At 33.5% G+C, this 27,621-nt stretch overlaps 1 pseudogene; it reads right to left on the bottom strand.

Moving 5' to 3' along the window:
- Positions 1 to 29: 29 nt before the first annotated feature.
- On the bottom strand, positions 30 to 27,621 carry LOC149532475 (2-succinylbenzoate--CoA ligase, chloroplastic/peroxisomal-like; annotated as a pseudogene).

Raw genomic sequence — 27,621 nt, 5'->3', positions numbered from 1 at the left:
TTGTCAAAAATTAAGAGCAATATTGTATTCTACAAGCTGCTTCTAGTTGCTGTCATTTTCGAACAGGGTTGAAGTCTCAAAATAATTTCTCTCTTTAGTGCATCTCTCTTCACTTTTCCTATTTTGGTTCTTGGAAATGACTCTTTTTATGGGAAGAACATCCTTGGCAAATTAAACATGTTTATACAAAGCACAAACCATTTCTTTCCATTTTTAAGGTGTGGGAAGAAAACCCAATAATAAATTCTTGAAAATGATCTGAAATATTAATTACAAAACATAGACAGTTGATTATAGATACAATCTTGTCAATTGTGTCTCCATTGAAGATTTTCCAACATATAAGGCTATGTTATAAAGAATATAGCCACATAATCTACAATTTTTAAATAGGCTAATAGGAGAGGCATATGCAGTAAGTCCTTGCTGTTTATAAAACAATTGTAGCAGCATTGGGGACAATTTTTTGTGTTGTGCTCATTCATAGCTACACTATTCAGTATTGCAAAATTATGATGTTCCCAGTGCCAACCATCCCTTAGTTAGATGAATGCAGTAACAATTTCAATAAACCTTAGATCTGGGATTCCGAGAATGACAGCTGCCAAAATCCCTGGATGCTGTAATAGGATCTTCTCCACTTGTGATGGTAGAAAATTATTTACTAGCATATATGAAATAGATGAGTATCATCTTGATCATCAATGAAAATTATGCTCAGCAACTAAAATTGAAGTGCTTTCATTTGAAACAACTTAAGTTTTTGTAGATGGAAGACTTTAAAAAGAACTAAAAAGTGCCAAAAGTAATTGAGTAGAGGTGAACATATCAAGATCAATAAAAAAATAAACTACCACAATAGAGCAAGATGGTTTTATGGGTGCAATTTTACAATAGATGATGTTATTATAAGTTGGCATTGAGCTAGAAGAGAAACACTCACCTTAGAAGGATAAACATTTTCTCCACCAATTTTAATCACATCTTTAGATTGGCCAAGAAGCCATAATTTTCCCTCTTCATCAATCCATCCAAGATCCCCTATATTTAGACATCCATTTTCACTCAATGCTATTGTGGTTGAATCATTTTGGCCCCAATACTTTAGTATTACATGTGGGCCTCTTGTCATTATAGTCCCCACATTGTATAAATTATTAACTTCAAGACATTCATCACTATGTTCTATCTATATTTCCACATGAGGAGTAGGCTTTCCCACAAAAACTCCTATTTGGTGATCTTGAATATTATTCTAATTAGCTGGATCCATGGAATAATCTTGTATTTTGGTAAAATTGGCTTGTTGAATGATTGGATCGTGGGAAAGAGTGAAAGTCATTGAGGAACAAGCCTTTGTCATACCTTTTTAAAAATAATAACAAACAAGAGTTTAGAAAAAGAAGTAGAATTAGGTCTCCTTAGGAAGTAATATGAAATAGGTAAATGAATGCAACCACATGAAAGAAAATCACATGACATAAAGGTTAATATAAATCATCAAATGGGAGAGTTTTTAATGATTCTGTCATCTCCATTTCCTATTATTAAAGCAAACTGTAAACTACATAAGCTGAAAAGATCTGAGCTCTTGGAAAAATTTCAGTGACTTTCTTGATAAGTTGTGGTGATAGGCTTCCAGCTCCATTAAATATCTTCTCAAGACTTGAAAAGCATAGTGTTGATTCTCCTTTCTTTCTTCTATTGTAGAAGCATGAGGGATAGACAATTAGCAGCGTCCAAATTAAATTTATTACTGCAAGTTCATTTTTAGCCTTTACAAACATTATAGTTTTACAAAAGCAACAAACATACAAAGCAATTTTTCAAGAACGAACATTATAGTGATATATGTTGTTAGTATTTGATCTTCCTATTGACAATATAGCTGAGATTTCTGTTCCATGTAAAATCTTTGCTCGGCAAATGTTCCTTCTGCTCAACACTTGGGTTTGGTTCTAATTTATGTGCAGCCATATTTTCCAAAAGATTACTAGTGAGTACGTCTCCTTCTTACTATGACTTTACTACATATTGATAAAACCTCTTATTTCTACTAGGTTTTGACAAACAAAAGAAACCATGTTTTGCCGAGAGAGTTTGAACTTTGGAATGGTCTGAATAAAACATTTTAATTTTTATGTTTTTAGTAAGAGAATTCAGTTATGCAAGTAAAAGTAATTATTAGCGTACCTTGAATTGATGTAAAATGTAACTATATCAGCAAGCATAGTTGGTACAGTGATCATCCCTAATACAAAGTATCTTTGTATTGCAAATAGAGCAGAAGCTACTTCAAACTTGGGTATAAAGATATAACATCCTCCTGCTAATATAATGGTCAATGCCAAAGAGATTCTGCCAATGTGGCATAGTGGAGAAGTGTGAAGATAAACCTATCAAATGTGATATGAGGAAGAAAAAATGAGAATTTTCTAGATTCTATAATTTGGAGCCATCTTGAAAATAATTCTTACATTATTTTCTGTAGTTGATGGCTTAAACATCACACATTAAGGCTTGATTCCTAGGCTAAAGTGTTAAATAGTCAAAGCTGACTTACTTTTTCCAAGCCTAATGTTTCCTTAGTATGTGAAGTTTAAGGGTGGTTGTACTCTTTGTACTATTTTTTAAATTGACAAATTTTTTATTTGCTAAACTAGGACATGTGTTGTGAGAAGCATAATAACTGCAAAGTGCAAAGCTCTAACACATAATTCATAAGTTAACCATAAAATAATCGAAAACTACACAGTTAAATCCTGATAGCAATATCATAACAAAAATTATAAGTTAAGTATAAATATTTGAGAGATTGATTACTTCATTATGATTGTAGCCTATAATGGCAATTTTTGCTTTTGACTAAACAATGAGTGCATCATGGCTGATTACTACTCCCTTTAGGTTGGTTGTTGTACCTACAAAATAAAAATTACAAAGCATTAACATTCTAAGCACATGGAGGAAAGTGTCTCTAAAAGAGTATAGAACACCTAATGTAAAGAATATGAGAGCTACTAAATCTGGTGCCCAGCGAAAGTCAAGGTTGTGGAAGCCTCCTACATATACTCCAATAGACTTTGCACTAATCACTATCAAAACTCCAGTTGAGTTCAGCATTTCTATCTGAACAAAATCAATCAAAAGTTAGAATAATTCCGCATGCATAAACTAGTAGCACTAAAAAGTAGGGTCTATTTACTCATCTACCAAAGAAATTGATTAAAAAACTATTAGCACTAACAAGATGTTTGAATTGAACTTTGTCTTTGTGTTGCTAAGATTCAGAGTTCAAACACATTCCTCTACATTTAATGCTCTCTTTTTTGTGCTCTTTGATTGTAATATCTTTTGAATTTGAATAAGCTTTATCCCTCTTTTAATAAAAAAATAAATGTTCAAGTTGTTTTGCATGAAAAGCTGCATACTATAGCTCGGATTGGTAAAAGTGCTTGCAACACTATTTTGATGGACAATCAAAGATCATCAATGCTCAAATGGTACACAACTAAGTCACTCGTGTGTTGGAATATTCAAATAGGAATAATACTTATGAGAAGGGGGGGGGGGGAGCGGGGGGGGGGGGGGTGTGGGTGAATAAGAAATATCACATTTTAACCAATAAAACTTTTATGTGGAAGTAAATTGCATGCATGTAAATTCATCAAGTAAACATGAAACTAAGACATGCATCAACAACACATAACACTGAAATTTGGTAACCCAGAAACCCTCCAGGAATAAGAAGGTAAAACTAGGGTGGGAATTATACCCACAAAAATTACTGCAGCAATATTGTTCAACCACTTCTGATGGTCTGCCCTGTTAAAGGCTTTACACTGTGTCAATAGTGACCTAATTAGAGGATTTACAAACACTTTACATGAAGTGTCACCCTGTTAAAGGATTTAATCACCTATTTAAAGGATCTACAAAATATCTATTAAGCTAACCTATCACCATAGGATTTTCATTCTAATACAATTGCTAGAAAGTATTAGGTACAATGAACCTGATAGATTACAATCCTTGATTGTTGAATGCAGGCACTTGTTCTGCTCTCTCTGATCTTGATCCTTTGTGATTTGATAACCCTTGTTCTGAAAGTAGATTTCCTTATACACCCTTGTATATCTGCTTGTATGTTTTACAATGAAATTTTGTGTTCCTTATAAAGACATTTGAGGATTTAGGGTTAGGTATGGATATATGATCCATATTCAATCTCTATTTGCCGCTCATTGTTTGCACTTCTTCCATTGCTTGCATGCCTTCATCATTTTTCTTATTGGCTGCATGTAGATTGCATAGGAAAGATAAAAGATTTTATCTTATCATTTAATCTTTCGAGATTTACCTTATGTCGGCTACAAAAACTGTTTGCATCATAGTTTGTGCAATTACAAACTTTTATGCTGATATTCTGAGTTACTCAGCTCCTGAAGCATTACTTGATGCTTGGCACATGCTGTTTCCTTGGCAACAAAACTAGCTTACTCAGCACTTGTTTTATTTCTGTATTACTCGGCATCATCTATGACTCGACACTTGAATATCACTCGACACTTTATTCTGCTTGGCACTTAAAGTCATTCAGCACTTGAACTTTACTCTGCACTTGATCTTCACACGGCATCTGAAAACTACTCAGCACATGAAGATCACTCGGCACCTGAAGTCTTTCCTAACTCAGCTCATGTTGTGGCTCGACATTCATGGTGTACTCGGCTCCAATATAGAAAGTAGGTAAGTGTATTGGCACTCAATTGTCAAAAACCATTATGAAGTTAACATCGTGTTGATATTGCATTTGTGTTTAACATATGAGTAAGATAATCATTATGTTATTTTTCTCAACAATTGTATGGTTACCAAAGTAACAACATCATCAATGCAGAAGTAGGTCTCAACACCTCCATTGTTTGGCTGCCTCTTTTTCATAGAGATCACATGCTAAATTTGTATTAATCTAGCTTTAATTTGGAGCAAATGCACTAGTTTTCTAAAATTTTGGGGGTAAGAACTTTTATTACACTTGAATTGGTGATGTTATGTATGGGGGATCTCACCCTAACCTGAATACTTAGTAATAGCATTCTAATATGAATTTGAATGACAATTCTACAATTTAACCATCAAATTATTGACAAATATGTGCAGAAAAGATGCTAGATAGAAAAAAGTTTAAAGAAATAGATTACATTAAGCGTTACAATTTTATGAGAAAATATTTATAGGTTCTTGTGCGTTGGATTCCCTTTTCTTATTATCAAGATATGGGACAAAAACAAGCAGCAGAGTGGTAGTACACAAGAACTAAAACCTTTCTCTTGCTATACCCAATTACAGTAGTTTTATTAGCATTAATTTCGTTATGAAATCTGTTCAACTAATTTGCATTAATTTCGTAAAATTATTATTTTTCTTGCTTTATGATTGCCATGAAATCTCTTCAACTGATTTGCATTAATTCCATAAAATTATTGTTTTTCTTGCTTTATGATTGACGTAATTTTTAATAAAAATTGTATTCTCCATTTCTGTTAATTACTACATCATTTAAGGATATGGCCATTGAATGAATGACTCCACAGTGATTATTTTTGTCCCTATGCATGGCTGATTATAATGCAAATTTGATATAGCATTTTATCTTGTGAGTGCTAGATATTCTTGTACCCATAAGCCATTGTCTTGCATAGGGTTTCAAATATTATTCTAACTAACATGAAGTATCTATAATTCTCACTTCTTGATTCTTGAATATCCAAACAAACTAAACAAGACTGTTGATTGCTTCCAACTATAAAAAGCCATGGTTAGCTTAAATTTTGATTTATCTCCTAGTTGAGGCACTACTATTTTTGCAAATGAAATGTATTCAAATAATCAGTTGTATTGTTACCATTCTCCACAAATATTAACCTTTTCACCATTTTTATCAATAACATTAAGTTTAGCTTTCAAATTATAATATTTCTTGCTTATGAATATTTTAAGAAATTCATGAAGGTTTTTGTTTGTTTCCAAATGTACGAAGTTCTGGCAAGTTCCACCAGTTTTTTGTTTGACAATCCTAACCCGAGTTGGGCTGTTGTTATATTTGCAAAAGAAGTACCAAGTAAAATTGTGTACCATTCTTTATGACCACCAATTGACTCCATTAGAACACTCTTTTGTAGGATTATCTAGCTATAATCATTTTTCTTTTGAATTCATTCAGTTATATGTTCTTTCTTTTGAACTCACTTACCACCTAACAGTATGATGATTTAATCTTTTAGGAAAGGTAAAGTACATGCATATGCAACCAATGTGAGCAGACTAGTTGGGGGTACATTTTATCTTGACTATCCAAGTGTTGGTGCTACAAAAACTCTAATGATGGCTGCTTCATTGGCAGATGGAGAAACGACACTGTCAAATGTTGCCCAGGTTAGTAATATCAACTTTTTTATTTAATATTGGAACTAGTACACAAATATAGCTTTAATGAATTTTGAAAGCTTACATAGAACTGATCAACTTATAATCACAAAAAATTGGCACCAAAACACTAGAACAAATTATCCCTACCCTACAAGAAGTCAACCATCAAACAACACTTAAATCAGTTTTTGAAATAGCAACCTTCAACACTTTTTACTTTTGACCTAGGGATAGATGCTAGAGATCTTACCACCAACTAATCATAGAGACAAAACACTTGATAGAATTTAGGGAAGATGCATTATAACACTGAAATGAGTAGCTCAACTAGATCAAATCTATACCCTTTGTAGTGACTCCCAGCCATGTCCAAGATAGATCCAAAGAAGCAATATCAAACAACAGTCTTTATGGTCACATCCCACTAAAAATTGAGAAAGGAATCATTTGTTTGAACCATCTATATAAGCAATCAAAAGTAAACATTAGCATAACTACCATCCAAAATAATAGGAGTAAAGCCAAATCAACAAATACCACATCAATCATTTTTCCTTTTTCCCTTTTTTCCTTCTTGTTGATCAACAAAACCTTCAACTTTCTTCTTTAGAGATTGGTACCTAAAATCCACACATTCTTAAAGCCAATAGTTTAGATAGTGCCTCACAGGTGCACCAGGTTAAAGAGAATGAACACCATTACCATTTATTGTTAGAAGAGTTCTCATTAGAACATACATCATCAAGCACTGAAACAACAACACCACATTCTTCACTTATTTTGTAGCAACAATTGAGACATGAGAACTTGGCTCTAATACAATAGGCATATGACTACTTGGCACTGCATCAACATTCATCTGATGACCAAGAGAGACACTATTTGGCTCAACATCTAAATTCGTAGGAACCTTGTCAGGGACAAAACAATTTCAATAATCATCTATGTCATCTTAGTTACTTAACATTATCCTAGAGGGCTAAATGCATGTCTGGCCCCATCTCCAAGCTTTTAGACTCCAAAATAGGAGTCCCATCTAGACAAAACTTCTTACCATCATCTTTACCTTTATGAACCTACATTGCCACATTATTCACAACAACAGATAATGTGACATCTAGATAGACTTAGAAGAGTTATCCCCTACAACCAATTTATTAAGCAACAAAACTATCTAAAAAAATGATTTTTTAGGTAGATAATTAGACCAAATTCTTGTCTCTTAGCCCAAACACTCCTAGAATCATGAAGACCTCACAAGAGGTTCAATCAATTGCACCAATCAGCAGAGGGTAGTCAAGCATACATGTAATCAGGAGTAACTTGAAAGAGATTCTTACCACCAACCCATTTAATATTCTTCTACAAGCCAAAATTACAATGTATAACTTCAAGGCTTCATTTCAAATTGGCATTTTCTGATTTTGACTTTTATGAATATTGAAATTAATTTGCAGTCAATCAAACAAACAAACAATCAACATAACTGATCTCCTATTAGCAAAGTAATTCCTTGAAGCAATTAGAGAACATTTTCCCCTAAGAGCTACTTTGAGGACCTAAAGCCACTGACTTTTTTTAGAGAAAACCTCACCCTTAGTTTTGGAAAGTTACCATTTAGTGATATTTTGTGTACTCTTGTTTTCCTGGCTACATGGATTGAATGAAACATGAAAAGATACAGTGGCTGCTGAAAGGATGCTTCAATTCACTAGTCGGGATCCTAGCTAAGCTATTTTTGCTAGATTTTGTTTCAATGACTCAAGCTCATCTAATCCATGGAAGGAAAATTAATTCATGGAAAAGGCATCAGAGTTATCAACTGGAGGTTAACTGAGTGATTTTGGATTTTTGACCAATTATTGCCGACACATTCTATTCTTCTCAGCAATATCATATCTTGATTCTTTGATCATTGTAATGTGCTTACTAGATTATTTTGATTGCTTAGAGGATGGTGTAAAATAAATTTGAGGGATATTAGCTTTGTAAGCATCCCATGGGCCATTACAATATGATCTCATTTACAAAGATTTCTATCCAAGTTCATTATAACTATTCTAGATTTGTTTTGGTAGATAAAAGCTAAATGTCTTTTTTATATGATATGTTATATTTGTTCATTTTTGTGATGGGTAATTCATGTTGTAATTGTTTATTCAAAGGATTTTAAAGAATTAGATATCATCCCTATCATAGTAAGGATGTACCATGGTAATTATGTGGTAGCATGCAACAAGCATTAAGTTTTGGTGTTATAAAACTAAGGAGAAGTGATGTTTTCTGCCTTTTGATCCTTTCTTAGGATGAGAGGGCTGAGAAAAATTTTGGGAAAGGATCATATGAATGATAACTCCACAAGAGATTTTGATGGATAGAGAATTCAACATGGCCACTGCCAATTGGCTAAAGCATGTTGTCTTCAACATATCCTCTTCTTGGATCATAACTATGAGATTTCTATTGGTGAATGAAGCATGTGCAAGTATGATTCATTCTATGGTTGTTATGCTTGGTTCAAGTTATTTTATGTCCAGTTATTTTTGGTTTCATGATACTGGATGTTTTCGATAAAATGTATAGTGTATTCAATGGGTAGAGTAGTATTCGAACGGGCACATGACACTTGAGTCACCCCTTCCACTGATTTGAAAAAATGGTGGTTTGTGGAGGGGCTATGGCCAGCTCCAAAAAAGAAGATGAAGATTGTACCACCTACATCATACACCAATGCATATACTCATGCAATTGATTTAGAAAGTGAACAAAAGACAAGTAAGAAGAAAAAGCATAAATCCTCTGATTCAGATGATTCATCCTTGAAAAGTAGCAGTAGTGATGAGAAGTCAAACAAGAATGTTCTCAAAGAATTGGAGACCATGAGAACAACCTATGAGAGTTGAATTATGAGTCATAAAACCAAAAATTATAAAACATCAATGAAGTCATTTTCACACTAATCTCCTTTTGCCATAAGGTTCAAGGATATGGAATAGATAATGTTACAAAAAGATATGCTTCAGATGATGAAAGAATTCAAGAATTTGAAAAAGAATCTAGACACAGTGAAGGGAGAACTGTGGTGCATAGATTGTAAAGAAGATGGCCATATGAAGGGCTCATGCCCAAAGAAACAATTTTGTCCCATCTACCAAGTGGTAGGACATTCCCTGAAATAGTGCCCGTTTAATGCGAAAGCAAAAGGACACCAGCAGGTGTTACTAATGCAGGAAGCATCCAACATCAATAACAATAACATAAGCAATGATGCAACTTTGAGTGGATATCATAATAATAATAGACACAAAAGGGGTGACTCAAGTGTCACGTGTCCATTTAGATACTAATCTATCCATCAGCTACACTATACATTTTACCGACAACACTAGAAACCTTTTTTCTATTAAGCTATAGTGAATTCATTCACAACAAAAATGGGTGACTAGGTTTTTGTTGTTAGGTCCACTACCTCTTCTTGTTACCTCAATACTTTAGGGGCTACATATAGATAAATTTTTGAGAATAATTCTTGTAGAATAGCTATTTTATTTGATTCACAACTTTGGCATTCTCATTTGTAGGTTCGGAAAGGAGATACAATAGCCGAATTTCTACGATTTCTTCAACAACAACTTGCATTTGAGTTTAGAGAGATCCAAACTACCTCAGTAGAAAACTTACTATATGTGAAGCAGGATCTAATTCTACCTCACGTATGCTTGCTTGTCCTTTACCATTAATAGGGTTCCACTGAATCAAATTGTCACTTTGGTATTGAGTATTAATCAACTAGAGCATAATGTCACCTGTGAAACCCTCACAAAACTTGCAGAGTGTTAAATCTTCTGCAAGGCTTCTATTGGTGATATATGCTCTGTTGATTACAAATAGAAATTTTGGCTCTTAAATTTTAGTTTCTTTGATGTACCACTGATGGTAAGTGACTATAGCATTTGTTTAACTTTAGAATTAGTTTTATTTTGCTAATATATTTATATTGTGGAATACAGCAGCACAACTTTTATGAACTAATAATTAATAAAGCAAGAGGCAAAAGTGGAATGGTAATTTTCCTATTGTAATTTTCTTATTTTCTTATAGTAGTTGATGATTTGCATTGTGTGCTATGCTCTCATGATGCCCTGCTTTATTTGTTTGTATTCTAAAATTGTTTGACTAAGATATGCGAATTAGACTAAGATATGGGAGAGCAAAAAATTGAATTTTCTCTAAAGCTCACATGGATATATGTAAATAATAAGTACCTAGTTCAGCATTTTGTTCTTGTGTTGGAGAAAGAAAGGGATGAGAGTTTTTGAGAACACTGATCACAACCATAGGGGTGAAATCTATATAAGTATTTCTTATCTGCGACTCAAGCTTTAAAAGATCCCCTGCATCCACCAAAGCTTTGAAAAGCCTATATAGCCATGAAAAAGAAAAGTTAACCCTCTTCTCCTTACTCTCTACAAAGTGAGCAATTAATTCAGTTTGGAAGTACTTACTTGTAAAGCCTATGAGAGTCCATTTGTGAGAGACATAGAACACAACCACCAAAAATGAAGTTAACTACTTCATGGAGCTTATTTCTTTCAACACGGACATGGTGATAACACACCTTTTCTGAAGTTTATCAACAAGACAAGCATTAGATTAAGTGGATGTTGTGTATATGTGTGTGCTCTAAATCACATTGAATATATCAAACCTTGGGTATGTTTTTGTATTGGATGATCTTGAGAGAATAGGATTACAGTACTACATTCTAGTCATTTAATATCAATGGTTTTAAACCATTTACTTGTCATCAAAGTTTTTATGTCTTTTGTAAATTTAGTGTGGTGAACCTTATTACCTTATTGGCAAAGCACTGAGTCCAGAGGTTGGCGTAAGCATAGGCTTATGTTTCTTCCTTGGAAATGCAATCATGGGTGCACTATAAGCAATTTATATCCATTTATTTCCTTTCTTCTAATAGCAATAATTATAAATGTCTATTTAATTCAAGTAACCCCACTGGACTAATCTAAATTTGATGCATAAAATTTGTTCCATGTTATAGTTGAAGGGTAAGCTTACCTCATAGTATCAACAATCATTGATAGAAGGGTAAGCTTACTTCTCAGTTCTCATTACTAGGCACAAGAAAGAAAGCACACATTCCAATGCAACAACATAATTTAGATATCCAAGTAGAAATCCAACACATTTCTGGCCCAAATTGTATATATATATATATATATATATATATATATATATATATATATATATATATATATATATATATATATATATATATATATATATATATATATATATGTATGTATAGAACACAAAATAATTATTCAAGGTCTTACTTTGCAAGAATGAATTTTCCAATCAAAGTGAAAGCACTGCAAAGATGATACATATTTGAACCATCAAAGGGCATAACCACAGGCACAATGCCAAGTCTACATCAAGAGTTATGCAAGAGCTCTTTTTTTGGCATAGGCATCAATAATCCTGGCAAAGGTTGTGTGATTTAAGTTTATACCTATCAATTGCATTTGATTGAATTTAAACACGCATGTTATATATGTGTTTAAACATATACATATATGTACATATCTACATATATATATGTATGTATGTGTGTATGTTGTCCACACATTATGAAGTCCACATTTAATTGGAGCCTAACAACAATAGCTAATTTGATGATAGTGTCTAGTTTCTTGATTGGATTAATGTTGAGCCTTGAGCCTTTGGCTCTAATTTTTATGGCTTATGTTGCAAGTAATGGAATCTTCCTCTTCTTATATATTAGAGGGGTCCTTTATCTTCCATCATTATGTAATCTCCACCCACAACAACAGGGTATTCCCTATTTTCTAAGGGATGGATATAATTGCAATTTTCAAGATTTGAACCACAAAATGTTCCCAACACATCAAGCTCAAGTACCCCCCACTTTAATTTTAGAGTACTAACTAAATCTTTTGCAACAACAATATGTTGGCTACTTTCAAAAATAGGCTTTTTAACATCTTCTATAGCGGTATGTACATATGATTTTGTTCTTACCTAGACCACTGCATAAAAAAGTTGACCATTGACTATAATAGCAACATTTGTAGGAATTGTCCATGGTATTGTAGTCCAGATAGTCAAACCAAATTGGGTAGAAGTCCTTTGAGAAAATTAGGAGCTATGTCTGCTATGTTAACCACTTTGAAAATAACATAAACACTTCTTGATATGTGTCCCTCTAGATACTCCAACTTAGCCTCAGCCAAAGCCATGCTAGATGAGGGACTCCAATTTGCCCAAATACTTCAATCTATGGTGCAAGTTAATCAGTGAGGAGGAGGAGTTCTTAATCCATTTTTTCTGTATCTTGCAATCATGGCTTGCAAAGAAACCACATTTCTTTGAGGCATTCTATAAAAAAAGTCACATGCCTTACCTATGATTTGGCATTTTGCATGCATCATGCACTCTCTCATCTTGATGATGAATTACAGAGAGTGATATGAAATGATGTTGCTAAAAAACACACAATCAAATCCAAAACAAACTTGCATTACAAATGGATTGTGGAAATCTGATATTGTTAATTTTGCATGCATGTCTACTGGGACAATCACAACTTAAACATATGTATAATCTCATCAAATCTATTATATATATAATAGATTTGATGAGATTATACATATGTTTAAGATGTGTCCTAGTATACATGCATGAAAAATTAACAATATCAGATTTTTGTAAGAGTTGATGAAATCCAACTCCACAGCTCACCAAGATCACCTGCATGCAAATAGCTTGCTGAAGAGAAACTGAAGGAACAAGAGCTTGAAGAAAATAAAGCAAGAGAAAATATTTCACAATAGGAAAAATGAAATTGCTATGTGAATGGATGAATTTACAATGAGAGAGAGACCACTTATAAAGGCCTCAAGGAAGCTTGTAGAACAAGCTTGGAAGGTGGTATAAGATAAGTTTGACAACTAAGCACACTTTTCAAAAAAGGTGGAACATGCTAGAAGGGAACAAACTCTCATGTTGTCAACAACTAATCACTACAACTATTAACTATTAAATATTAAATAAATGCATTAACCTAAGTAAGCTTAACCATGTACAATGCAAAGAAATGCAACCTCTATAAATGGGGAAAGAGAGAAAAACCCTCCCCCAAAAAGAGGTAAGTACAAATATGCTAAAAAATAAAGGAAGGAAGGAAGGAAGGCCTCAACAAGATCCTCCAAGGACAACTTCCACTAAAAATGTTTCAAGAGACTCTCTCAAAACCATGAGTACAACTAGCCCCCCCAGAATGATTGAGCTCCTATTGAAATGATCGAACCAATAAAACTCCAATGTGGAAGGAACAAAGGCACATAACAAGGAAACCCCTGAATGAGATGGGGAACTAGAAGGCCTAGTTGATGCCCAAAAGAAAAAGGATGAGGATCTTGAAATGGAATCCCCAAGGTAGGTGTGATGACACTATCATGAATGTCCACTATAGTATCTGCAACAAGTGTACCTAGAGTCTCAATAAATGAAGCTGGAGGATCAGGTGGAGCAAAAGAAGAATCCTGCAAAGGAGAAAAGCCCTCAAGTGGATGTGGTGTAGTAGCCAAAATAGGGATCTCAGGAATAATACAAAGGTTCAAGTATCCAAACTGCACCACATGATGCTCTTGTGAAAGAGAAGAGTCATGCTCCAACAATGGAGATGGTGGACCAAAGTGTGAGATGGTGTAGAGATGAGTGGAAGGATCAACTACCCCTATAGCAATAAGAACTACTATTACACTATCTTGAATGAAGACTGAATCAGTAGTGAACTCAACTATCTTCCCTGATCCATTGCATGTAATCTGAGAAATTGAGAGAAGGTTGGTAGATAAAGATGGAACATATAATACATCATTGAATATACCATCTTGGATGTGAACTGAACCTTTCCCATAGAATGGTAGGGTAGTGTTATTCCCCATGAGAATATAAGGAATAGGAGAAGCCTCAAGAGTAGAGAAGACACCTTGAGAAGATGTCATATGGTAAGAAGCACCTGAATCCAATATCCAAGGAACCTGTGAAGGAGATGCAATGGAAGCCTGTAATGCATGAGCCTTTCCAAGATCCAGTGTAGATTTTGAAGATGTGGAAGAAGATTGAAAGGTAGACCCGTGTGAGGTAGAAGAGGATGGAGAAGAAACAATGTTCTTTTGAAAAAGAGCTTGCAAATTTGCAATTTGTTTCTCATAGCCATCAAATCTCTTCTGAAAACAATGTGCCTCATCATGAGATCCTTTCTAAAAATAGGAATAGGTAGGAGTCCCAGTCTTCTTTTTCTCCTTCTTCTTAGAAGATGATGAACTAGTAGAAGAGGGATCTGATATCTACTTTGACTTTTGCTCCTGTGTATCCTTGACAAGCAATGCCTGTGACTATGAACTTGAAAGTGAATCCATCTAATTGATCTTGGACTATTCACATGTTAACCAATCACAAAATATCTCAAATGAAGGCATCCTATGTCTATCACCCAAGGCATCCATAGTGGAGTAGAAAGTAGAAGAGAAGATCTGATACTGTCCCCTCAACTTTGAGAGTATCAAAAAGATACACTCATCATCTGTCTTGGTTTTCCCACATCCTTGCAAAAGTGTATACAAAAATTTGAATTTCATCAAGAAGTCCTCAATGGTGGGAAAGTTGTTAGGTGATAAAGAAGTCAACTCTGCATCAAGTTGAAGTGCCTAGAACTCATTCAATATGCCAAAAAAAGTCTGAAATTTGAGCCAATAAGTCCATGGAGTGGTCAAACCATCCAAGTGAAATAGTAGACTATCTAAAATATTCAGTGCAATCAATCCCATGGCCTCATCCATTTTAATATTCTTGTGTTGAAGAACCTCAAAAGGGCATGTAAGAACATGTTGATTCTCATCCAGACATGACCATAAGCCCCTTGACATGAGAAGCCTAGTCATTTGTGCCTTCTAGGTGTGATAGTTGTGTGGTGTGAGATAGGTTACAGATGGATCCGCCATTGAGAGAGAAGAAGACTGAAGTAGAAGGGTCTATCCTAAAGTAAATTACATAAAAGAAAATGCTCCCCCCCCACAATGTATAAATTGGGCACTCTTTACTTAGTGCAATTACAATAGCCAATTCAGGACCTATTTTTGAAAGTAGTATTTCTATCTACAAAACTTATAATCTAATTATAGATCTAGAAAGTAGACAAAAAAATACACACTTTCAAAAAAAAAGAACCTGATTATGTGTCTAGATGAGACCGTACTAAGCATTTGAAGTGGCAAAAATTGAGATTTGTGAGTTGCAAAAAAATTCAGGAATAGAGATCTCAAACCACCTGCACTATTGTGTAGATCACAAAATTTTACCCCAAAACAAAAAAAAATTGCTCAAAAAAATGAGTCTGTATGAGGGAGATATCGTTGTTTGAAAATCACCTTTGTAGTTTTTTTTTTTGAATCGCCACCATCACACCTCCAAAAAATTTTTAAAAAGCCCCAAAAAATATCAAATCTATTATGTGAAACCCTCTTTCTCCTTTTTCTCCACATACTGAAAAAATGCTCTTCCTCTTGATTGAAGAAACAATCACAAATAAACTAGGGTTTGTGTCTCTGAATCATGGCTTAAAAAAATCCTTCAAACAAGAAGTAGTAGGGAGGCTCTGATACCATGTAGGAGTTGATAAAATCCAACTCCATAGCTCACCAAGATCACCTGCATGCAAAATAGCTTGCTGAAGAGAAACTGAAGCTCAGCTTGAAGAAAATAAAGCAAGAGAAAATATTTCACAATAGGAAAAATGAAATTGCTATGTGAATGGATAAATTTACAATGAGAGAGAGACCTCTTATAAAGGCCTCAAGGAAGCTTGTAGAACAAACTTGGAAGGTGGTAGAAGATAACGTTGACAACTAAGCACACTTTCCACAAAAAGGTGGAACATGCTAGAAGGGAAAAAACTCTCGTGTTGTCAACAACTCATCACTACAACTATTAACTATTAAATATTAAATAAATGCATTAACCTAAGTAAGCTTAAGTAAATAGAATAAATAATTAATAATTAATTAATTATTTACTCTAACAATTTCCACAATCCATTTTTAATGCAAGTTCATTTTGGATTTGATTGTTTGTTTTTTAGCATCATCATTTCATATCACTCTCTATAATCCATCATCAGGATGAGAGTGTAGGATACATGAAAAATGCCAAATCATAGGGAAGGCATGTGAACTATTTTATAGAATGCCTCAAAAAAAAATTTGACCAAGCACTAATAGAAATTTTGACCAATGCTTGGAAGTTTTCGACCAAGCATTGGTGGAAATTTTGACCAATGCCTGGAAGTTTTCGACCAAGCGTTGGTGAAAATTTCTACCAATGCATGGAAGTTTTTGACCAAGCATTGGTGGCAATTTTGACCTATGCTTGGAATTTTTCTACCAAGCATTGGTCAAAATTTCCACCAGTGCATGAAATTTTTCTACCAAGCATTGGTCAAAATTTCAACTAATGCCTAATAGTTTTCGACCAAGCATTGGTCAAAATTTTGACCAATGCCTGGTAGAAATTGCACCAAGGCTCTGGAAAGTTTTTGACCAATGGATTGGTTGAAATTTTGACCAACTAGTAAGTTGGTCAAAATTTCAATGAGAAAAACTTTGACCAATTGGTTGGTCCAAATTTTGAGCAACTTGGGTTGAAATTTTGACAAATATTGGTTGAAAAATGAGGTCAAATGTACTAGTGCCATAATGGAGATGCCACATCAATATTGAAGTTATCACTTCATTCTTGCCTTGCTACTAAACTTTGACTATTAGTAGTGACCATTCTTGCACAATAAAAACTACGAATCTAATAAGAAAATTTAAAAAATTAACTTAGAAATGTTTAAAAAAACTTAGTCCTTCATTTCTTTACAATATATATATATATCTTAAATATTTTTTTCTAAAACTTGAAAAATTCATGAAGAACTAAAAAAAATCACTAAAAAAACTCATTGAATGGATAGAATTCTTACCTTAGATGCTTAATCATCCTTTGTGGAAGCTCAATAGACACCCTACGAATGATCCTCTTCAAAACTAATGACCTTGCTTTCAAAATTCCACAATGGAGACCAGATGAGAAAAGAGCCCAACTGAAGACAAAATGGGAAGAATGGGCAATAAATGGTTTTTTTTAGGGCCATTTTATTTTTGTGAGGAAAATAGAAGGAAAACCAAAAAAAATCATTTAGAGCACATGTTTTTTAAGTCACTTAATTGACTAGGCGGTGGAAACAATTAGATGCTTACAGGATGTACTCGAATGCTCTCTAGATGATCTTTGGATGCTCTCCAAAGCACCTCGCACACATCTATAGGAGACAACGGAGATTCCTGGTAACATCCACCACTCCTCCTCCTGCATCCATGCACTAGTCCACATTTGCATCCACACCTCCCTCCTGGGATGATGCATTGGTAACTTACGTTGGAGTTTGTATTCTATATTTGATTAATAAGTAAGTAAAGAAAAACTATTTGCCTCACAAAAAAAATAAGAAAAAAAATGTTATAAACATCATATTGTAATGTCAGTCAAATTCTTGAAGACATATTTTATCAAATTTTTTGAAAGAAAATCAATATCCTATCAACCCAACATGATAACACTATCTTGTTGTAATACACATGAATTTTTGGTATATTCAAGTCTATGCTTGAAGCTATAAATATAATGGTGAATTTTGAAAGATATCAAGCAAAAAAGATATTTCAAAAATAAGGAAGATATCAAAATCTATCAGATTTAAAGCATTAGGGAGTTGTTTAAACATCAAAATTTATTTAAATCACTTTTAACAATAACAAAATTAGTTAGGGATGTCAGACTCATAGGCAAGTCCATATTATAGTACCTTCAATGTAAAACATGTGAGCGAAAATAGAAATTTATCATCCTCTGCTAGACCGATGTGACTAGACTATCCAAAAGATCACCTTGAAGAGAAGAAAAATATTGAAGAATAAAGAATATATTTCTTTGTCTCTACAACCATAGACCATCTTTGTCTACATCAAATGATGCATGCAAGATATAAGTATCCAAATTCATTCTAGAAGACTAAAAGTCATACTAAAGAAATAAATTAATCACCAAGATAAAGCCACCATCCTACCAAACAAAGGTTGTTGCAAATAAACCAACTTCTCTACTTCAAACAACTGTTGATTATTGGTATATATTTTTCATAGCCTGCAAGTTTTTTTGATAAGCTTTTGGAAAAATTGTATGTGCCTTTGTTTTAATCAACATTTTGAATCACTCTCATCATCAAGAAGAAGTAAAATGATTAAAAAGGGCATGCACAATTTTTTTCCAGAAGCTTATCAAATGGTTTTATCGGTTGTTACATTCAACATTGTTGACATAAAGAATAAAAATTTGTATCTTCTTGAATGATAGGTTCTACCAAATGAATTTCCTGTTTTAGGAAGTTTTTTCCCCTTCCAACATCCTCTATTAGCTATATCTTTCTTGGTAGAGAAATACCTTTGGAATTTTGCATTTTGGTTACTGTTGCCTGATAATTTGATTGATCAAACCACAAGAGAAATCATAGAATTAGACCAAAGAAGAAAGCTGATTTGAGCTCTTCAATTTATTTCTTATAAGTAACAAGACAAGCCAACATACTAATTTAGTGTATGAAAATTCCTTTCTGCAAACCCCCAGATGTGACTTGCTTTCCTTCTTTATTTCACACAATGTTTAACTTGCATAACACTTAAGTTTTTATATCATGGTAAAGGTTGGGAATAATAAGTCCTTGTCAATCCACTTATAACAAGAGTACTAATATTCACTCATGAAAAGTCTATTATGCAATGCTAGATATCCAAAAATTGTTTGTAAAGGCAATATGAAGAGGTATGACTCCCTTTTAATTGAAAATGTATGAAACAAAAGATAAAAGGTTTTAAAACCCAATCAGAAAAAGTCAATCCTAGTTAGCAGAGTGTGAGGAAACATCCAATTAGTAACGTATGTGATACAATCAAAAAAAGTTCAATAGAAAAATACTATACAGGGAATAATACATTCATCATCGGTCAAGGAGAATATTACAGGAAGGTCAAAGGTGAGGTAGATAAAGAGTTTGTAATATTATTTTGAGGAGAGAGTATGAATGCTTAATTATGGTCATATAATGAATCAAATGATAGAAGACATTACAACAAATTGGGAATGAATTTACTAGCACACATTACAAAAGATTGGGAATGAAGAAGGTGAGGGAAAGGATGTTTGTGACAACATGACTCCTTCATTTATAGTTATTATAATATATTCCCATACACACATTAATTCAATGTAAGAATTTTAATAGAATGCCAAACTTGAATTAGCTATTGGTTGCAAATGACGGATAGAGACTGGTGATTTTGTGCCAATTGCTCTAGTAGTTGTTAAGGAGAAGACAAGCAGCCTATGAGACAAAGAAGAACAAGAAGAAGTAAACGAGTCTTGGGTGGATGAAGATAATTCTGCTCTAGTAAGATTTTTTTACTCTCTATAATTAAATCTATTCATATTTTGTTGTAATATTGAATTCATCACTTTTATTGTCTAATAAATTATAATCTATTTTAAGAAATAATCTAGTAGAGCATGCTTTGTCTAGTCTAAGTAAGATTTCTTGATCTTCATTTGAAAATTTTGACAAAAGGTATTTTAGTCATCTTACTTTTGTTAGATTTCAAAGAAGAAAGAATAATTGAAAGAAATTAGATGGATTGTTTACAAATGTGAGCAAAAACAATTGCTAGTTAGGACTATTAAATTGAAAAACAATGAGATAGCATAATAGTGTGGAAGAAGTTCACATGTTTGGTTTATTTTTATTTTCTCTTTATTTTTAATTGATATTTTGATGTAGTAGCATCTTGCATCACAAAAAAGGGGGTGTGATCAAATTTATATATAAAAAATACAACTAGAGGAGAGAGAAAATGACAAAAATTAGAGGAAAAATAATAAAAAATAAAAAATAAAAAAAAGGAGAAAAGAGGAATTTCTATTTTTAGCGTGCATAGGTGGCGTAAATAGAAAAATAAGAAAATAGTTATCATTCCATTTATCGAGGTGTGTAGGTGGCATCTTAGAAGTTTGTGAAAAGTTCCTTAAATCATGCATTTAATATTTGTTGTAATCTACAAAGGAAATGTAATTTTCTAATTGGGCCAAATGGTGGCACTTAGTTGTATTTGGGTGGGAATTTAATATTTATTTTAAGGTAGTTGTATTTACCTTTTATCCCACATTGGTTGTGTTTGTAACATATTTGATGGGAAGTGCCTATTTAAGCAAGGCTTATGATCATTTGTAATGAAGCTCTTGAAGTGTAAGCTCTTGTAGAGAAGCTCTCATGGTGTAATCTCTTGTAAAAAAACTTGGAGGTTAAAGATCTTTGTGTGGAAGATCTTGATTGGGAAGTTCTTCTTGGTGAATCCCTTTGGGTTTAAGCTCTTTTGTTGTGAGCTCTTCTTGTAGAAGCTCTTTGTGTGCAAACTAGTTGGAAGCTCTTAGTGTGGAAGCTTTCTTATATTGTAAGAATTTGAAGTTCTCTCATTTAGAGAATATTGTAAGAATTTTCAAGTATAATAAAAGTATTCTTTGCAAAGCATTTTCTCATCTCTTTGTCTGCATATTATTGTGATTTTGGTTGTGAGTTGGTAAGGGTGGTGTGACCCTTTGTCAAATGGTATCAGTGCAGGAGTTCTTGAGCATGTGGACAGATCATCAAACGTGAGGCAGTTTGCACTGGGACCTTGGGTTGGGTGAAGTTTTTTAGGAAGGAATTCTTGAGTGTGTAGACAAATGCCAACTGAGGTAGTTTACACAAAGATTGTGATTTCAGTAAAGTGTGTAGATAGATCACCAATTGTGAGGCAGTTGGCATGAGGTTCTTGTGTTACAAGAAGTTTGTCTTATATAGACTTAAGCATAGAGAAGAGAAAGAAGATGATTTTTGTGATTGGATAGATTCTAAGGATTCCTAGACTTGAGAAAATTAGAGCAATAAATTAAGAGGCATTGTGAGTTGCATCCTTTGATTTGCAGAAGCAAGTGAATGAATTAAAAGCTGAGTTGTAGAAGAGAAGAGCACATCACTAGAAAGACATGCTAATAATTCTTTAGATGTAGAAAAGAAAGAAGATCCAGCGGAGTATCATACATGTGATACAAAGGAAGATAAAGACGATGAAGATTAAATTATTTGTGAACTTGAAGTTGAAGAAGACAAAAGAGAAGAGGAAAAGCATCAAGATGACAAGATTTGTGAGCCCAAAATAGATCAAGATAATTTGAAGACTGCAACAATAGAGGAAGAGTATAGTGCCTTAGTTGGAGATCAGGAAAGTGAAGCAGTTGCATGCATTGTTGACAACATGAAAGAAGCAAGAGAAGATGAATATGTGAAAGAGGTAAATGTTTATTAACCATGAGATGTTGAATTTGAAATGAGTTTGAAAGATATTGATGATGGTTTACACGAGGATCTTGCTAGTGATGTTTTGGTATGCAAAGGAAGATTGGTATGACATTGTTGAGTTTATTACAGGTGTATTTAATTCAATAAGATTGGAGGAGGATGAGAGTTATACTTGGACAGAGTTCATTGTAGAGGAGTATTTTCAGTAGCATGCACTTATTCTAGCTAGGTGTTGGAAAAGAAGAAAGAAGGAAATATACCAGCAGTAGATACTTGTTCCAGCTATGTGTTGGAAGAAGAAGACAAATAAATATCGATACTGGCTACTTCATTTTGTGAATTCATATTCACAAAATTTTTCCTACTATAGATGTCTGATGCAGGAGCATCTTGCATCACGAAAAAGAGGGTGTGATCAAAATTATTAATGAAAAAAGAGAAAAATGTTTTTGGAGGAGAGATAAAGTGATGAAAATTAGAGGAAAATAATTTCAAAATAAAAAAATAGGAAAAAAGGAAAAAGAGGAATTTTTATTTTCAAGGTGCTTAGATGGCATAAATAGAAAAAATAGTTGTCATTATATTTATCGAGGTGTGTAGGTGGCATTTTAGAAGTTTGTGGAAAGTTTCTTAAATCATGCATTTAATATTTGTTATGATCCACAAAGAAAATATAATTTTCTAATTGGTCCACATGGTGATGCTTAGTTGTATTTGGGTGGGAATTAAATATTTGTTTTAAGGTAGTTGTATTTACCTTTTATCCCACATTGGTTGTGTTTGTAATGTCTTGGGTTGGAAGTGTCTATTTAAGCAAGGCTTATGATTATTTGTAATCAAGCTCTTCAAGTGTAAGCTCTTGTAAGAAAACTTGGAGGTGAAAGTTCTCTTGATGGAAGTTCTTGGTGAAGCTCTTGGTGTGAAGACTCTTCTTATGGAAGCTCTTATTTGGGAGTTCTCTTATGTTGAAGCATTTGCAAACTTCTTTTGGAAGAAGTCATATCTATGTTGTCATATTGTTGATGTTGTAAGAATTTTCAATTATAATAAAAACATGTTTTGCGAAGCATTTTATCTTCTCTTTGTCTCCATGTTGCTATGTTTTTGGTTGTGAGTTGGTAAGGGTGGTGTCAAAAGAGGAGGTTAATCGTCTTGGTTTTCCTCTAAACACCTAAAATGTGATGAGGTCACTTCTCAAGTTACCTTGAGTGTTTGATGCAAGAGCATCCTAGGTGTAAGAGCAATCTTGCATCACCTCAAAAATATTTTCTTTTTAGTCTTTTCTATTTTAATAAGGACTAGTAGATAGGGTGGTTACTATTTATGGGAGCTTGCTATTTTTAGTAAGTTTTTCATACAAGCTTGAAATGTTCACACTTTCCATATGAAGGTTCATTTTATAATTATAAGCCTACCATAAAAATCTCATTGCTCCAGCTTAAGTATCAAAGAAGTTATTGCAAATTTTTGGTGGAAAATTTACAGAAAAAATTTTAGGCTCATTGTTGGAGGCCTTAGAGTGCCTGAATGAAGTCCGAAAACTCGACAAAAGGGTGGTTATGGGGTATTAAGCCTGTAAATTAGGAGCTGACATTTCTGAAAAGTGGTTATAATAGCCAATCAGAGGACTAGTTTAGGAGTTGTGGCCTTTTGAATTTGGGCTACCTAAAATATCTAAAATAATTGTCAAAGATGTATTTGACCGACTCTATATGTATTGTTAGGGTCTATCAGCCTTAGGTATTAAGTTTCATTATCAAGAACCTTTCCAGTTGGCATAAAATTGCCTATTTAAAAAAGGCCCAAACATTGTCTAGAACAGTTGTGGGTGGTAGTTCGAAGCTTGTCTTGCATATTATTGTAATTAAGGATAGGTGGGTTAGCATATTGTACTTGTGAATTTTGTAGTTCTACATTTTCGACATAGATAAGAAGTCCATATTTTGTTTTCACATTTGTGATTTTTTTTGTTTTCTATTATGGTTTATGGTATTAAGGGGAGCACCCTTCATCAAGTGGTATCAGAGCGGGAGTTCTTGAGCATGTGGCTAGATCACCAAACGTGAGGCAGTTTGCACTAGGACCTTAGGTTGGGCGAAGTTTTTCAAAAAGTTCTTGAGTGTGTAGACAAATTACTGACTATGAGGCAGTTTGCATAAAGATCATGATTTCAGCTAAGTGTATAGATAGATCGCTGATTGTGAGGCAGTTTGCACGAGGTTCTTGTGTTGCAAGAAGTTTGTCTTATATAGACTTAAGCATGGAGAAGAGAAAGAAGAAGATGACTTTTGTGATTGTATGGATTTTGAGGATTCCTAGACTTCAGAAAATTAGAGCAATAAATCAAGAGGCATTATGAGTTGTATTCTTTGATTTGCAAAAGCAAGTGAATAAATTAGAAGTAGAGTTTTGAAACAGAAGAGCACGTCACCATAAGAGAGATGTTGACAATTCTTTGGATGTGAAAAAGAAACAAGATCGAGAGGAGTATCACACATGTGATAAAAAAGAAGAGCAAGAGGATGGATATGAAGATGAAAATATTTGTGAACTTGAAGTTGAAGAATATGAAAGAGATGAGGAAGAGCATCAAAATGACAATATTTGTGAGCTTGAAGTAAATCAAGAGGATTTGAAGATTGCAGCAATGGAGGAAGAGTATAATGCCTTAGTTGGAGATCAAGCAAGTGAAGCAGTTACTTGCCTTATTGAAGACATGGAAGAAGAAATCAAAGCTGAAGATGTGAAGAGGTAAATTTCTATGAATTATGGGATGCTGAATTTGAAAGATATTGATGATGGTTTACATAAGGATCTTGTTAGTGATGTTTGGTATGCAAATGAAGATTGGTATGGTGTTGTTTAGTTTATTACAAGTGTGATTAATTCAACTAGATTGGATGAGGATGAGAGTTATACTTGGACAAAGTTCATTGTGGAGGAGTATTTTCAACAAAAGACACTTGTTCCAGCTAGGTGTTGGAAAAGAAGAAAGAAGGAAATATATCGATATCAGATACTTTTTCTAGTGAGGTGTTGGAAGAGAAGGAAAAATATATATCTCAATAGTGACTACTTGATTTTGTGAATCCATATTCACAAAAAATTTCCTACCATGGGTGTCTAATGCAGGAGCATCTTGCATCATGAAAAAGGGGGGTTTTTTAAAATAAAAAAAAATTGGAGGAGAAAGAAAGTGAAGAAAATTAGAGGAAAAATAATTTTAAAAAAGAAAAAAAGAAAAAAGGAGAAATGAAGAATTTCTATTTTCAAGGTGCATAGGTGGTGTAAATAGAAAAAAAAAAAAAATAGTTGTCATTCCATTTATCGAGGTGTGTAAGTGGCATCTTAGAAGTTTGTGAAAAGTTCCTTAAATCATGCATTTAATATTTGTTGTGATCTACAAGGGAAATGTAATTTTCTAACTGGGCCACATAGTGGTGTTTAGTTGTATTTGGGTGGGAATTTTATATTTATTTTAAGGTAGTTGTATTTACCTTTTATCCCACATTGGTTGTATTTGTAACATCTTTGATGGTAAGTGCATATTTAAGCAAGGTTTATGATCATTTGTAATCAAGCTCTTGAAGTGTAAGCTCTTGTAGTGAAGCTCTCATGGTGTAATCTTTTGTAGGCAAGCTTGGAGGTTGAAGATCTTAGTGTGGAAGATCTTGGTTGGGAAGTTCTTTTTGGTGAATCCCTTTGGGTTTTAGCTCTTTTGTTGTAAGCTCTTCTTGTAGAAGCTCTTGGTGTGCGAGCTAGTTGGAAGCTCTCTTATATTGTAAGAGTTTGGAGTTCTCTCATTTAGAGAATATTGTAAAGATTTTAAAGTATAATAAAAGCATTCTTTGCGAAGCATTATGTCATCTCTTTGTCTCCATATTGTTGTGATTTTGGTTATGAGTTGGTAAGGGTGGTGTGACCCTTCGTCAAAGTTCATGCTCATTTTATGTTAAAAGTACGTGCCCTTAAGCTTTAGTGAATTATGAGTATTTCATAAATACACATTATTGCTACTTTTCTTGTCAAACAATAGTTTTTTTAATGGAGAAACACAATAGAGGTGCACAACATCAATAAAAAGAATGCAAACATGTCTGCAATGATCATCTCTATTTCCTAGGTTGAAGTTGTGGTAGCTTTTTCCCCAAATACCATGCTTCAAGGGAAAAATATTACATGTGCATCATTTATATAGGTCTTTGGAAAATCCTAGAATGAAAGACAATCTTGCAAGATAGTAAAATTACATGTGCAAAATATGATGGCCAGCACTTGGAAACATGTAGATTTTGGTGGAAAGTTTATTGGTGAGAAACTTCTATTATAAATGTATAGTTTGACCACTGCATATAGTCGGTGGAAGAAATTAATAAATGCCAACAAACTGCCATAGATATGCCCTATGAAAAACTTTTTTTATTCACAAATGATTTCTCTTTCCAGACCACATTCAACTTCATACTCTACTCTTAAATCTCTAGTCTTCATGTATTTACTAGTAGTAGCTTTAAATTTATTGTTAGTGATAATTTTGGTTGTGAGTTGCCCATCCTTTGCATGATTTGTGTTAAACTATTTGTGGAGGCCATGGATGGTTTACAAAGCTCTTAGAAAAAAGGCTTCAAATGTCCTCCTCCTCACATCATGATTGACAATATTGTTGAAATCACGAACTTGTTACATCAGCTCAGGCTTACTAATATGCCTTCCATAAACCATGACATTGGAGAAAGAATTTCTCCTTACATAACCAAGTGGTCACAGATTGTGGTCTATTTCTCACAGATGCTTATTTTGTCTCTTAAAATATTTACATTGTATCTTATTATCTTTGACCTGCTTACCAACAATCATCCATTTTCTTGTTATAAGAGATACTGGTTGTAGAGATCATATATATGTTTTTCTGATAAGCCAATTATTGCATAAAGTTTTGATTAGGAAAACTACAACTAATTGCTACATCTCAAGGTTGTTTATCAACAAGAGTTTTAGGATGCATTTTAGTATTTAAGAATACAATTGCTCCAATGAATGATATATCCATTGTTTGCAAAAGAAAATAGCTTTCATTATAGGAAAACTTACAGTCAAATATAGATTTTAACTAGTTTCTAAGAAATCAACTTCTGTCTTGATTTATGTGCACATCAAGGTGAATCTCAATATTCTGGGACATGGGTTTTGTGCAGAATGCCGCTAATTGAGTAACACCACGGACGATTTTCTAAATTTCAAAACATTTTAGCATACGTAGTTGCATCTTTCAATATAACTTACTAAAAGATAAGTAAGACCACAGTCATTGATCTATTACAACCATTCCACATCAAACTCCAAAAATAGTTATAGCTTTGTAGATAATCATTATAACATCATATCATTTCTTTTTCACTATAATATCACTAAATACAATGTAATGTGAATCTATATGGTTGTCATATGTATTCTATCATCTCCTTGATGGTGTGAAGACATTACATGCATTGCCTTGAGTTTCTTTACAATTTGTCTCATGAAATCACTAGATAATATGATATATTTAGACTAGAAAATGGAGATATTTGTTGGAAATTAACGTTGAAACTTGCTGGTTGTCCTCGAGCCCCACGCCCAGCTACCTTGTCAGGTTGGTTCCCGCAAGCACCCAT

This window comes from Cupressus sempervirens, chromosome 10 (genome assembly GCF_028749045.1).
Source record: "Cupressus sempervirens isolate cs-2001-9-10 chromosome 10, ASM2874904v1, whole genome shotgun sequence".
Taxonomy (NCBI): domain Eukaryota; kingdom Viridiplantae; phylum Streptophyta; class Pinopsida; order Cupressales; family Cupressaceae; genus Cupressus; species Cupressus sempervirens.
This window is presented reverse-complemented; position numbering and strand designations above follow the sequence as displayed.